The following is a 12,608-nucleotide window of genomic DNA, read 5'->3' as shown; positions in this document are numbered from 1 at the left end:
GATTGTTGGTTCTGACTGGTCAAAATTACAGGTAAGAAAACTTTATTATCTCAGCTAAGTAAATATTTATTGACCTTGACACTTCTGTTCTTAAAAAACAACTGATTACAAAAGAAAACAAATGATATTCTTACTTTTTAAAATTGTTTTGTGATTCTCATTCTGACTTGATCATTAGCAATCAAATACAAATATTTAAGTACTGACAAAGTATTTAATCTAAAAAACTGAAGTTGTGTTTTTAAGGACATTTGAGCTTTATTTAGTAAAGATCTTTTTATGTAAGCTGGAGAAAGTACATTATTGACATTAACTTTCTTGGTGCTCTTTATAGTATTGTATTTAGTGTTACAATGCTAAGTCAACCTGAAGAAAAATCAATTTTTTGGCTTCCTAATGTTCAAAAATTGTTTTTTGAATGGCAAAATTAGTTGACATGATTGACTCATGGTTTGTGCTTCAGAAGTAGATGTTAAAGTATTTTACTTCAAATGATTTTGAAGATATTGAAGGAGTTTTCAAGTACAGGGTTTATCCTACAGCTTTCCATGAGCACTTGGTAAATTATACAAGCCTTTAAAGTTTCTGTGTGGTTTTTGTCTATTTGTATATCTACAGGAGGTATAATTCCCAGGTTCGGTAGACATACACGTGCTAGCTCTGCTTGAGCTGTCATGCTAAAAATAGCAGTGTGGCCATGGCAGCACAGGTGGCGGCTTGAGCTAGCTATGCAAGTACATACCAGGGGTTAGGCGGGACTGTACTAGGATGCCTAGCTACTGCCCATGTTGCCACAGCCAGACTGCTATTTTTATTTGCTAGTTGGAGCAGAGCTAGCATGTGTGCCTTTCTGAGCTGGGAATCACATCTTCCAGATGCTGTATAGACATACTCTTAATCTGTACATGTATATAAAAATTGAATATTATTAGGAGAGAGTTCATTTGCCTGTATCAGATATAAAATTGCAGTAAGGGGTGTTAAGGTTTGTCAATGGTCATTTGTGGCTGAACATACAAATGCAAGAGATGCCATACTAGATAAGACCAGTGGCCCACCTAGTCTGCTATCCTGTCTGTTACAATGGCCAGTATCGGATTGTTCAGAAGAAAGTGAAAGAAACCCTGTTAGTGGACACTTAATTAACCTGCCCATAAGGGAAATTTCTTCCTAAGGCTATGTTTACACTACAGATTACTTCGATGTAACTTATGTCGCTGAGGGGTGTGAATAATCCACACCTGTGAACGACACAAGTTATACCAATCTAAGCGCTGGTGTGGACAGCACTGTGTTGGTGGGAGAGCTTTTCCTGCCGATATAGCTACTGCCTCTTGCAGAAGCAGGAGTTACTAAGCCAACAGAAGAACTCTGTACCTTTGGCTTCGAGCATCTTCACCAGAAGTGCTACAGCAGTGTAGATGCATTAGTGTCACTGTAGCTGCTGTATTGTAGACATAGCCGAAGCTGTGACAAAGTGGATTAGGTAATATCTTTTATTGCAGCATTTCTCAAACGGATCCGCCGACGCCTGGGGGTCCACAAGGATATTCCAGGGGGTTTGCGGGCCCTCTGATCAACTCCTTCCCCTCCCTCTCTTAACTCATCTCCCTCCCTCCCAGCGCCTCCTGTACGCCATGGAACAGCTGTTCCCTGACATGCAGGAGGCTCTGGGAGGGAGGGGGAGGAAGCAAGGATGGGGCGCACTTGGGGGAGAGTCCGGAATCACGTCCAGGGCCTACCACCGTGCTGATCCACTCCTCCCCTCCCTCCCTCAACTCCTTCCCCCTCCCTCCCAGTGCCTCCTGCATGTCAGGGAACAGCTGTTCCCCAACTTGCAGTAGGTGTTGGGAGGGAGGGGGAGGAGGGGGGATGGGGTGCTTGAGGGGAGTGGGCAGAAAGAGGCAGGGAAGAGGAGGGGCAGGTGTGGAGCGGGGGTGGGGAAGAGGTGGGGTAGGGGTGGGGCCTTGGGGGAAGGGGTGAAGTGGGGGTGGGGTTGGGGGTCCACAGCAAAATTTTAAATCGAAATTGGGTCCTTGGGTTACTGAAGTTTGAGAACCGCTGTTTTATTGGATCAGCTTCTGTTAGTGAGAGAGACAAGCTTTTAGGCTACACAGCGCTCTTCTTCAGGTCTGGGAAAGGTTCTCAGAGTGTTACAGGTAAATACAAGATCATACAGATAGTGTAAGGTAAGGAATTAGAACATGTTCTAAGGCAGTGGTCTCCAAAGTGGGGTGTGTGCAAGAGGATCCTTTTGGGGTGCGCGGCAGGAGGAGCGCTTTTTTTTTTTTTTTCCTTCGTCAGGCAGGAGTCCAATCAGCCTTTTTTTTTTTTTTTTTGCTTTGGCAAAAATCGTAGAGCCAGCACAGCAGGGGGTGCATGCTCAAAATTTTTTTACCGATAGGGGTGCATGATCAAAAAAGTTTGGAGACCACTCTTCTAAGTGACCATTCAAGGTGAAGTGGCCCGTTAACATGCTGTAGTCAAAGGACAAAAAGGGGGGCTAGTTGGTTACCGATTGTTGTAATAAGTCATAAATCCAGTGTTTTTATTAAGACCATGATTTTTCGTGTCCTAAGCTGTGACAATTAGATCCAGACATTAAAAAAGAGAATACTCTCACACATTTGAGGCCAGGTTTTCAAAAGAGCTCAGCTTGCAGATTTTCAGAAGATTTCGGCATGGTGGCTGCTGATCTTTTTTTGGAAAATTTGACCATCAGTATTACAGAACTGGGTGCTTCTAATTGAGCACTTTTGAAAATCTGGTCCCAGTTGTGGGTGCTGATCACTTGGATACTTACTCTTGAGCTCTTTTGAAAATCTAGACCTTTTCGGTTGATTGGTATCCTAATGCATAAGGATTTATAATCCATATTTAAAAAAAAATCCTATCTAATATAATTGTAGATGTTCTCATAATCCATGTAAATGTCTTATCTTTTATTGACCCCTAACAAGCTCTTGGTGTAAATGATATTTTGTGGCAGCGACTTCCAGAGAATAAATATGGTCTGTCTAAAATGTGTTTTCTTTTTGTGTTTTTAAAAACTTCTTGTCTTTCATTTTCAGTGAAGTCTCTCTTGTTCTTGTCCTTTTTGGTGTCACCTATCATCCCTTATCTTCTCTATACCATTTGTTATTTTGTATGTCATTATCATATACCTTCTTCTTCATCTCCTCCGTAACTTAAATAGTCCTGATCCATTCATTCTTTCTTCATGTGAAAGCCTCTTGATTCCTTTGTCTTGTCTCTGAATCCCCTCTATTACTTTTACATCTTTTTGAGAAAGTTTGACCAGAACTAACATAGTATTCCAAATGAAGGCATATATTTATCTGTATATAATGGCATTGTAATGTTTCAGTATTACTTTACATCCCATTCTTTATATACCCTAATATTTTGTTTCCTTTTCCCCAAAGGCACACATTGAGCAGAAGATTTCGTTGAGCAGTCCAGAATAGCTATAGACTCTGGACTGTTTGAGTTCTGCAAATTATTCCTTTTTTATGGGCATTACTTTGCATTTCTCCATCTTAGATTTCATCTGCTATTTTTCTGCCCATTTTATTAACTTGTTAGGGCCCTCTGAAATTCCTCATATTCTAGACAAACATAACCATAAATAGTTTTTCCATCTCACATTTTTCTGGGTCATTAATGTATTTATTAAGCAAAACTGTTCCTAATATAGAATCTTGTGGCACCCCATATTGAAAATTGACTACATAATCCTATTCGGTTTCCTTTCTTTCAGCTAGTTTCTAATCCATCTCATTCCATGGCACTTTACCTGCTCCCCTGCCCCCGAACTACCAAGTTTCCTTAGTAACTCTTACTGAAATCTTTTAGTAAGTTCAAATAAATAGTCAGCTAATTGTTTGTTTTTTTATTCATTATTTTGTTGAGGTACTCAAAGAATTCCAATAGTTAAGATAGGCATGTTATTCAGAAGCAGTGCTACATGTCTATCTCATGTAGATTGACCTAATATGCTTTCTAATTCTGTTTTTAATTATGGCTTTGAACAGTTTTCCTGGTACTGAAGTAAGAATCACTGGCCTGCAATTCCTTGAATCACCCTTAGCCTCTTTTTTTAATCATAAGTATGAAATTTGCCACCCTCTAATCTGACAGTAGAAGGTGATTTTAATAAAAGATTGCATATTTTTGTTTGTTCAGCCACTTAATTCTTAAATGTCTTTAGAAATCTTGGATACATACTATCCATGTTTGCTCTTTATCACTTTGTTCAGGTATTTCATCTTTTGACACCACGGTCACTGACAGTACCTTGTCTTTGTTACCTGAAAAGTGATGGTTCACAGTAAGTTTCTCCTCACTATCTTCTGTAATGAAGACTGGTGCAACAAAATCATTTAGTTTCTCTACAATACCCTAATTCTCAGTTGCAGCCTTTATGTCCTGGTGTCTAGCAGATGGACTGATTCTCTCATGTTGTTTGCCTTAATTTATTTTTGTTCATATGTGTTTGGTTATTTGCGCCTCAAAAATCTGTTTTAGCCCTCCAAATTGCTACCTTACATTTTTCATGCCTTGGTTTATGTTCCTTTTCAGGGTTGGATTTCCATTTTCTGAAAGATACTGTTTGACTTGAATAATTTCTGAACCTTTCCATTCAACCACAGTTTATTTTTTTTAAATAATTCTGATATTCCCTCTTCCTTTTTTGTTCAGCTGTGTGCATATCTTCTGTGAGTCTGTTATGGTATGGTATGTTTTAATATCATCCAGGTAGAAAATAAGGGTTTTAATTTCCTCACTTTTTCTTAGGGTCTCTTTAACTGGGTTCTTTCTTTTTTAAATTGCCCTTTCTTAAGCTTAATGTCACCATGGAAGGTTTTGGTACAGTTCCTTCCCTGAGGATGGTTAAACTTAATTATTTTGTGGTTATTTTTATCTAGTGGCTGAATTATACTTGTTTCTTGAACCAACTTCTTTGTGTAGCATAGGATTATAATGAGACTAGCCTCCCCTCATATGTTCTAGAACCAGCTGTTTCAAGAAGCAATATATGAAAGTGTCAAGAAATTACTTCTCTAAACTTTGTTACATTTTGATATTTGACTAGCTTGAGTTGATGATAAAACCTTGAAGTGGACACTACTTCATTTTGGGGATGGGGAGAGGAAGGGAGGCAGTTGTTTTGCAGTGTACTAGATTGGTATGCTAGGCCAGTATATTAAGCCCAGGCAGTTTTGTTGCTAATTACACACAACTTCTCTGGAGTATCGGATATTCAGATCCATTTTATGAATATGGTAGAGAGAATAACAACTGTAAAACAAAGCACTGTGCATGTAAGTGACTGTTAGCGTGTATTTCAGAAGGGATAAATGCTCACCATATGGTACAATTACTGTGTCCAAGTTTTCAAATTAGCTTCTCTCATCCTCCTTATTACTGTCTTTAAAAAGAGAGGGGAAAAAAACCCAACATGATTTATCTACTCTGCAGCAGAACTCTTGACGCAAAACAGCAGCCCAGTTCTGTCCAGTTTTTTTTCCTTAGCATAATAGAGGCTGTCGGACTTTTTTATACTAATTACTGTGTGAGCCTCAGATGAACCCCCTTCAATTCACAGGGCTTTGTTAAGGGAGGAGCTGTCAATGTGTCTGCCCGTTTGCAGCTGTGCTGTGGCTTTAGCTTGCTTAACATTATGCTGCTTTTTAGACTTGACAGAAGGGATTTTTTTTATTAAGGCAAAGCAGCCTTGTAGCGAAATGGTTTAAGCAGCTGCATTGTGGGGAAGCACAAAGAAGTTATTATTGTGTCTGTTTAGGGGGGGTAGACTGGAGGGGGGAGATATTCGGCTGCTGTTGATGCCGATTGTTGACTTGCCATCTGCCAGATAGGGAGAAGAAAAAAATGACAGCTCCAGCAGGGTGTTCAAGAGGTTGTTTGGAGAGACGCATAAACATGTGCAGATGTCGAACTGAATAATAGCAAGAACTTGAGACGGTTTATGATGCTGCTGTTGTGTGTGCATATACAGAATGAGTGTATTTGGAGGTTTGGTTAGGGGGAGGGTACATACTAATTATCATTGTCCCCCCACCTCCTCCTTTAGTTTTGTTAATTAGTTCAGGAGTTTAATATTTCCCCTTCCTCCATTGTTGTTTTCTAAAAGGAACCTTTCTGAGAGAGAAATTGTTTTCTTTGCTATTTTTAAGTTTTTGGTAAATTTAGTACTTATGGAAATAGAGTAATAAAATTATTTTGATCCCAAGAAATGTGTAGGCAAGCATAGCTATGTAAGCTCTCTTATGTAGCTTTGTTCAAGTATCTCAAGAGTGATATGTTGCACACCCCTACTATCGCAACTTGGGCCTTTCCTGTGCAGAAAATGCCAATTAGAAATTGTCTAAAATTATATAAAACTAGACAAATAAACACTAAGGGCTAGTCTTAGATTAGCAGACTAATTTTCTCTTGCAACTTGATCACATTTTGAATGCTTCTCCAGTGGTGAAAGGCTGGTCAACTCCTGAAGAGCATCAGCTAACTTCCTTTCATTTTTTCCTATGTATTGACAGTTGCATATAAACCAGATTTTAAACCACTGGCTTCAATCATACTTTCTCCTCTCCCTTCTAATACCTCCTTTTGGGAAGGGGGGCTTGTTTTGTTTATTATGAGTTTCCAGGTTCACTTGAAAGAAGTAAACATATGAAAAGGGGTTCAGACATATGGGAAAGGACTAAAGCTGTCCCAAAAGGGTTAAGTGTAAATGTAATCTTTTCCTATTGTCAGGTGATTTCTTACTTTAGATTATGGAAGTGGAAAGTTAAATCCACAGACTTTCCCCTCTTAAATATTAAGAATAAATTTAGAGAGACAAGGTGGGTGAGGTAATAACTTTTATTGGACCTTATTGTTTTGCTGAGAGAGACAAGCTTTCAAGCTTACACAGAACTCTTCTGCAAGTCTGTGTAAGCTTCAAAGCTTGTCTCTCTCAGCAGCAGAAGTTAGTCCAATAAAAGTCATACCTCACACACCTTTTCTGTCTAATATATTTGGACCAACACAGCTATAATTACACTGCATAGAAGAGTTAAGTTTTACTGTTCTGGTAAGTTATGTTATGATAAAGATATTGCCTTCAGAATGGTAAATGGAAATAGTAGTTTGAAGTGCTCCATGGCTGTATCCATGTACTTCAGACGTCTTTTCTAACCTTTTTCGATCAGGACACAACAAAGATTTTTGGTTAGTCACTGAATGACTTGAATATTACGTGAATGAGCTTAGCAGAAATCGTATTCTCTGTCTTCATAGGAAAAAGAAAGATGCCAGTCTTAAATCTGGTAAAGACATTTTCTTAAAGATTACTGATCTAAGAAAACAAACTGATGAGAGCATTTAATGTCTTCTTTTTTTAACCTTGGAGACAGCATTTCAGTCTTCTTGGCATAATTTGGAATTATTATTTCAGTTGGAGTTTAATTGAGAATTCAGGTGTGACTGCCTCCCACCAAGTAGTGCTTTCTACATCTGTGTCCTGGCAGAGGTCAGTAGTTTTGCAAATGGTGAGTCATCTTTTTTTTGTTAGTTGGGTTGGCATTTCTTCTTCATGGGTTTTATTCCATGTTCTTCTGTGTTCTATAGTGCCAGAAAGATCATAGTTGTTCAAACTGGTCTTCCATCTAATCGGTTGGTGCAGTCATATCTGAGAGCAGAATTTTGCACTAAAACTTTGTAGTATGCAAGTATATAATTATGGAATTTGTGAGAACAGACATAGGAAGTGGAGAGTAAACTAGGCTTATTACTGAATTGCAATGTAAATTTGCTTATCTCAAGAGAAACAAGAAATATAATCAGGGTGATCTAGATACAGTGGAACCCCGCTATAACGCGATAATTGGGGTTCAAAAAATTTAATCATGGTAAATGCGGGGTCGCGTTATAGCAGGGTTTCAACTTACAACCATTAAGGAAGTTTTGTCCAAGGCAGGAGGAGCAGGACTCCCTGCGCTGCAGACATGCCCCGGGTAACAGAGTGCACGCTCTGGCTAGTGGGAGGGAGGGAGCGGGGGGGGGGGGGGAGAGAAGGGGGGTGGCCAGGGCTTCCTTCAGCTGGGGCCACGGCTGCCCAGAGGATTCAGGGGGCCTGGGGCAAAACGGTGGAGCTGCGGCACTTGTAGTCACCAGGCGGCAGTCCAGGTCTTCGGCGGCAGGGGCCCTTCAGTCGCTCTGTGTCTTCGGCAGCACTGAAGGGCCCCCTGCCGCCGCCAAAGACCCAGACCGCCACTGGGCCAGGGCTTGCGGAGTCCCCGCCGCCGAAGACCCGGACCGCCGCCGAGCCCGGTCTCGCGGGGCCCGGGGTAAATTGCCCCACTTGCCCCCCCACCCCGGGGGCCCTGGCCGGGGCGCTCACCACTCAGCCCCTCCTGCCATGCCACCTGCTGGGAGGGCTCCATGCCACTCCTGCCTGCAAGTTATTTGAAAGTTGTCGGTCGGAGGGGAGGGAAGGACACGGGCTGCGGGCTGGAGCCGGCCCTGCCGGGGACAGAGGTGAGAACCCCAGGGGTGCGCCAGGGCTGCAGGGAGAGTCACTCCTGCTGCAGCCACCGGGGCATGGATCCCAAACACCTCGCGCCCGCTGGACTTGCCCCACACCCGCCGAGGCCAGACTCGCACCGCATTATAACTGAATTCGCGTTATCGCGGGGTGCTTTATTGCGGGGTTCCACTGTATTACAGTTATAGATAATAAAGACCAGGTTGCTCTAGGCAGCAATACGTTCTTCTTTATCCTTCAAGAATTTCCAATAATAAAAACAGTTTATTTTAAAATATATATTTCAAGATATATTTCCTTGAGACTGTCAGCAGGGGAGTTGATTCAAAGACCTGCTTTTTCATCTCAAATGAGTTGAAAGATGTGTACCTACACTCCCATATGGATAATTAGCCACAAATTGTGCTGGATAAGATTATAAACTTGCTTTTAAAAATTCAGGCCATAATTATGAAAAGTTAGAGACATCCTGACCAAATTCAGAACTGACCTTTTCTATGCCCAATTTGAGCTATCAAGAAGAAAATCTTGCCATTTTAAACATTTACTGTTCTAAGATCAGGATCCAAATTTCTACCTGAACCTGTAAACACATATGCAAGTGAATAACTTCACACATGTGAGTAGTTCCATTGAATTTGATTTGGCTACATGTCATCTGAAGTGTTCAAGAGTTAAGGGGGAATAAGAGTAATGTTTAAATTGGCAAGATAATCTTGTGCATGCTCATGTTGAGGATATGCATTATGTAACCTGTGAGTGCAAATTCTTGACTTGCAATGGCACATCAGTAGTTTTGTGTGAGTACGTTAGGTGCACATTTTTAAAAACTGAGTCCAGACCTGCTAAGTTAGAGACTGATATTGCATTTGTATAGGGCAATATCTCGCTTTTTTTGTTGAATATTTATTCTTAATATTTTCCCATATTTTTAGATTAAAAAAAAATTATTGAGAGTTTTTAATGCAACAGGAAAGGAAGAGTTGAACGATGACTAGAATCCATAATAGTACTAAATTTACAGGTGATAGGAACAGAGATTCAGTCCAGTAATTTAAAATGGAGAAGACGTTTGTTTAGAATTAGCAAAAAGATCAGCAAGGGAATTCACTGGATATGGTACTTAGCTAAAGAGTTTTTGCCTGTTTGTTACAAGCATACTGAGAACAAGAATTACCATTAAGTAATTTTCTTTTTAAAAAAGTCAATTAAAATACTAGGACACAAAGGTATTTAAGGCCACAGGAATTGCCATATTGAATCAGACTCAGAGTTAGGCTTGGAAGTATAAGATTTTTATTGGTAAATGATTCTTTCACCACACAAACAGATGAAAAATATTTCCATGGATGATTATTTTGCCTACCTGTAATTTTCAATTAAGAAATAGCTTATTGGGGTTTAACTTCAGGATACTTACATTGTATATTTTGATACGATGTTGACTGTTTTAATTGTTATAAAGCTTTAAGTTTTTGAATCTCAACATTCACTGTCATATATAATTATTTGCGGTGTTGTTGTAGTTGTGTTGGTCCCAGGATATCAGAAAGAAAAAGTAGGTAAGGTAATATCTTTTATTGGTCTAACTTCTGTTGGTTGAAGCTACAAACTTTTGAGCTATACAGAGTTGTTCTTCAGATCTGGGGACACTGCTTTCTTCCTCACCCTGCTTCTTCTTTATTGCCTACTGTTACCGTGGTTGCTTCTCTTCAGGGTGTTCCCCTCCTGTAGAACGGCAACATGGGGCTTTGTGCATACCTTTATAGATGTTAGGCCTTAGTACAATCTTCTTCAGCAGGTGCATCTTTCCTGCAGTCTGTGATGCAGCATGGTTCCTAGGGTTGTCAGGTGTCCGGTTTTCGATCGGAAAGTTGGGTGGAAAAGGGGACCTGGCAGTGTGGGGGGTAAGGAGGGAGAGGAGTGGCAGCCTGTTGCCTGGCCCTGAAGAGGCAGCTCCCAAGGCAACACGCATGCACCGGCGGCCCCTTTGCGGCAGAGGACAGTGTGTGGGGGCCCATGGCGAGTGGGGTAAGGAGCTTCTGGGAGGGAAGGAACACGAGCTGCCCTGCCAGCCAGCACTTCCTCTGGCTGCCCTCTCAGGCAGCTCCAAGGTGGGAAGGGGTCGAGCGGGCGCGGAAGGGGGCTGCTGGGCAGCCAGTGCAGGGGGAGGTGGGAGACTGCCGTGCAGGATGGCCACGTCCTATCTCACCAGCGGGGCTGCCTGGCTGCTCCCATACAGCCACAGCATTCTTCTGATCTGCGCTCCCAGGCAGCCTGCTGGAGTTGGGGTTTGTATGTCCCTTGGCTGCTCATGCTGGGTTTAGAAAGGTACTGGTGGGACCAGAATCTGCTTGTTAGGCCTCCACTTAAAGCAAAGAGGTCAAATTCAGACCTGTGATAAGAAGAGGGCCTGAGACTGTTAACGCCTAGGGATGGATACTCTGTTAATGCCAGGCCTGAATTTATTTCTCTGTGATTCTTACGTCGCAGTTCAAGTGTGGAGGGATGTACATTAAAGCAGTAGAGGGCTTGGCACACTTTGTAATTAGGAGTCAGGGAAAGCCATGAGCGGAGGAGTGAGCAGGGGGCGGGGACTTGGGGGCAGGGGAGGGGCCTCGGGGAAGAGGAGAGATTTGGGGGAGGGGGGGGTCTGATTTTCAGTAATTAGAACGTTGGCAACCCTAGTGGTTCCTCGCACTATCTTCCTCAATGAGTAATGCTTGTGAGACACCCACATAGATTGCACATAGAAAGCATTGCTCAAAGAAAGAAAGTACTTCACAAAAACTGGAGTTCTTCAAAATGTGTGGTCCCTATTCGTATACCACCCTCCTTACCCTCTGCTTCAGATCCTTTCCTAAGGTGACTTGTATTAGAGAAGGAACTAGAGAGGAGGTTGGTCTCTGTTGCCCCTTATGCTCTTGATCCAAAGCAAGAGGAGATGCAGGCGCAGACCCATGCACACTGCTAATGAATAATCTTCCGTTTTCAGGCATACAGAGTGCATGCTCACTCACAATGGTATACATACAGGGACCACACATCTCAAAGAACTCCAATTACTGGAAGGTAAATAGCCTTTCTTTATTGTTTTGAAGACTGTTCGACTGGCATGGCAGTCTACAAAAGAGCTTGGAAAATTTACCAGTTTTCTACTAGTGGAGGATTAATCTTTCTAGCTACAATAGAGCAAGAGGCTCAAGAAGCCCAGGCAAGGCAAAGGTTTAAATAATTACCATAGGGAGTAAGAAACCATTTGGCTCCTATCTTACTCTGGCTGGCCATAGGGTGGTGGAATGTCCTGGCGAAGGAGGGTCCTACCCCTGCTTATGCTCCCCCTTTCATTTCAAAGATGTCTGGCATCCTGCAGATCCTATATAGTCTCCTACTAGATAAACGGGGTAGGGGGAATTCTAGCTAGAGGTATGTACAAAAGATGAGGGTATGGGGACCCCATTAGTGAGATCCAGGAACAGTGCCCCTGGTAAGAAGCCCAGCTCTCCTACTCACCTCCAGCTCCTGGGAAGTGTGCTGCGACTTCAACTAGAGTGCTGTTACTGGATTTTCCTGGGTGACTCAGTCAGCCCTTTAATTTTGATCTCTGTCCATGTCCTGTTGGAAAGAAGATGATTTCTGCCTTCACCTCCTGGTTGCTGCAAGGGGGAGGAAGGTCTCTCACAAGGTTCTAGACAGTTTCTGCCCATAGGGTTCTGAACAGCAGTAGTAAAACTGATCAGTCTTGTTAATTACACTGTGATGGTACTTTGTTAAGCTGGGAGGAACATGAGATGGACTGGAACTGTCTGTAGCCTCAGAAAAGCAACATTCTCTCAGTTTACATTCAGTTCTCATTTATCTTCACTCCCAGGCTAGAAACTTCTTAAAGAAGGCTTAAGTACTGCATAAATTGATGGCATATATCCTCTTCACACTTAATAAGGAAAACTTCCCACTTGCCACTGGTGAATAGACAATTGAATTTTTCAAGTCTTAATATAGATGTACTCAAAATGTCATTTAGTATTAGCAGTGGCTTCTTGGAAACATGCATTTTTAT

At 41.8% G+C, this 12,608-nt stretch overlaps 1 protein-coding gene across 9 annotated transcripts in view; it reads left to right on the top strand.

Annotated features, from left to right (window-relative positions):
• AKT3 (AKT serine/threonine kinase 3) overlaps nt 1-12,608 on the top strand; it is a 303,148-nt gene that overhangs the window by 108,666 nt on the left and 181,874 nt on the right. The window lies entirely within an intron of this gene.

The sequence above is a fragment of the Chrysemys picta genome, chromosome 3 (assembly GCF_011386835.1).
Source record: "Chrysemys picta bellii isolate R12L10 chromosome 3, ASM1138683v2, whole genome shotgun sequence".
In the NCBI taxonomy this organism is placed as follows: domain Eukaryota; kingdom Metazoa; phylum Chordata; order Testudines; family Emydidae; genus Chrysemys; species Chrysemys picta.
The sequence above is the reverse complement of the archived record's forward strand: the minus strand, read 5'-3'. Positions and strand labels throughout refer to the sequence as shown.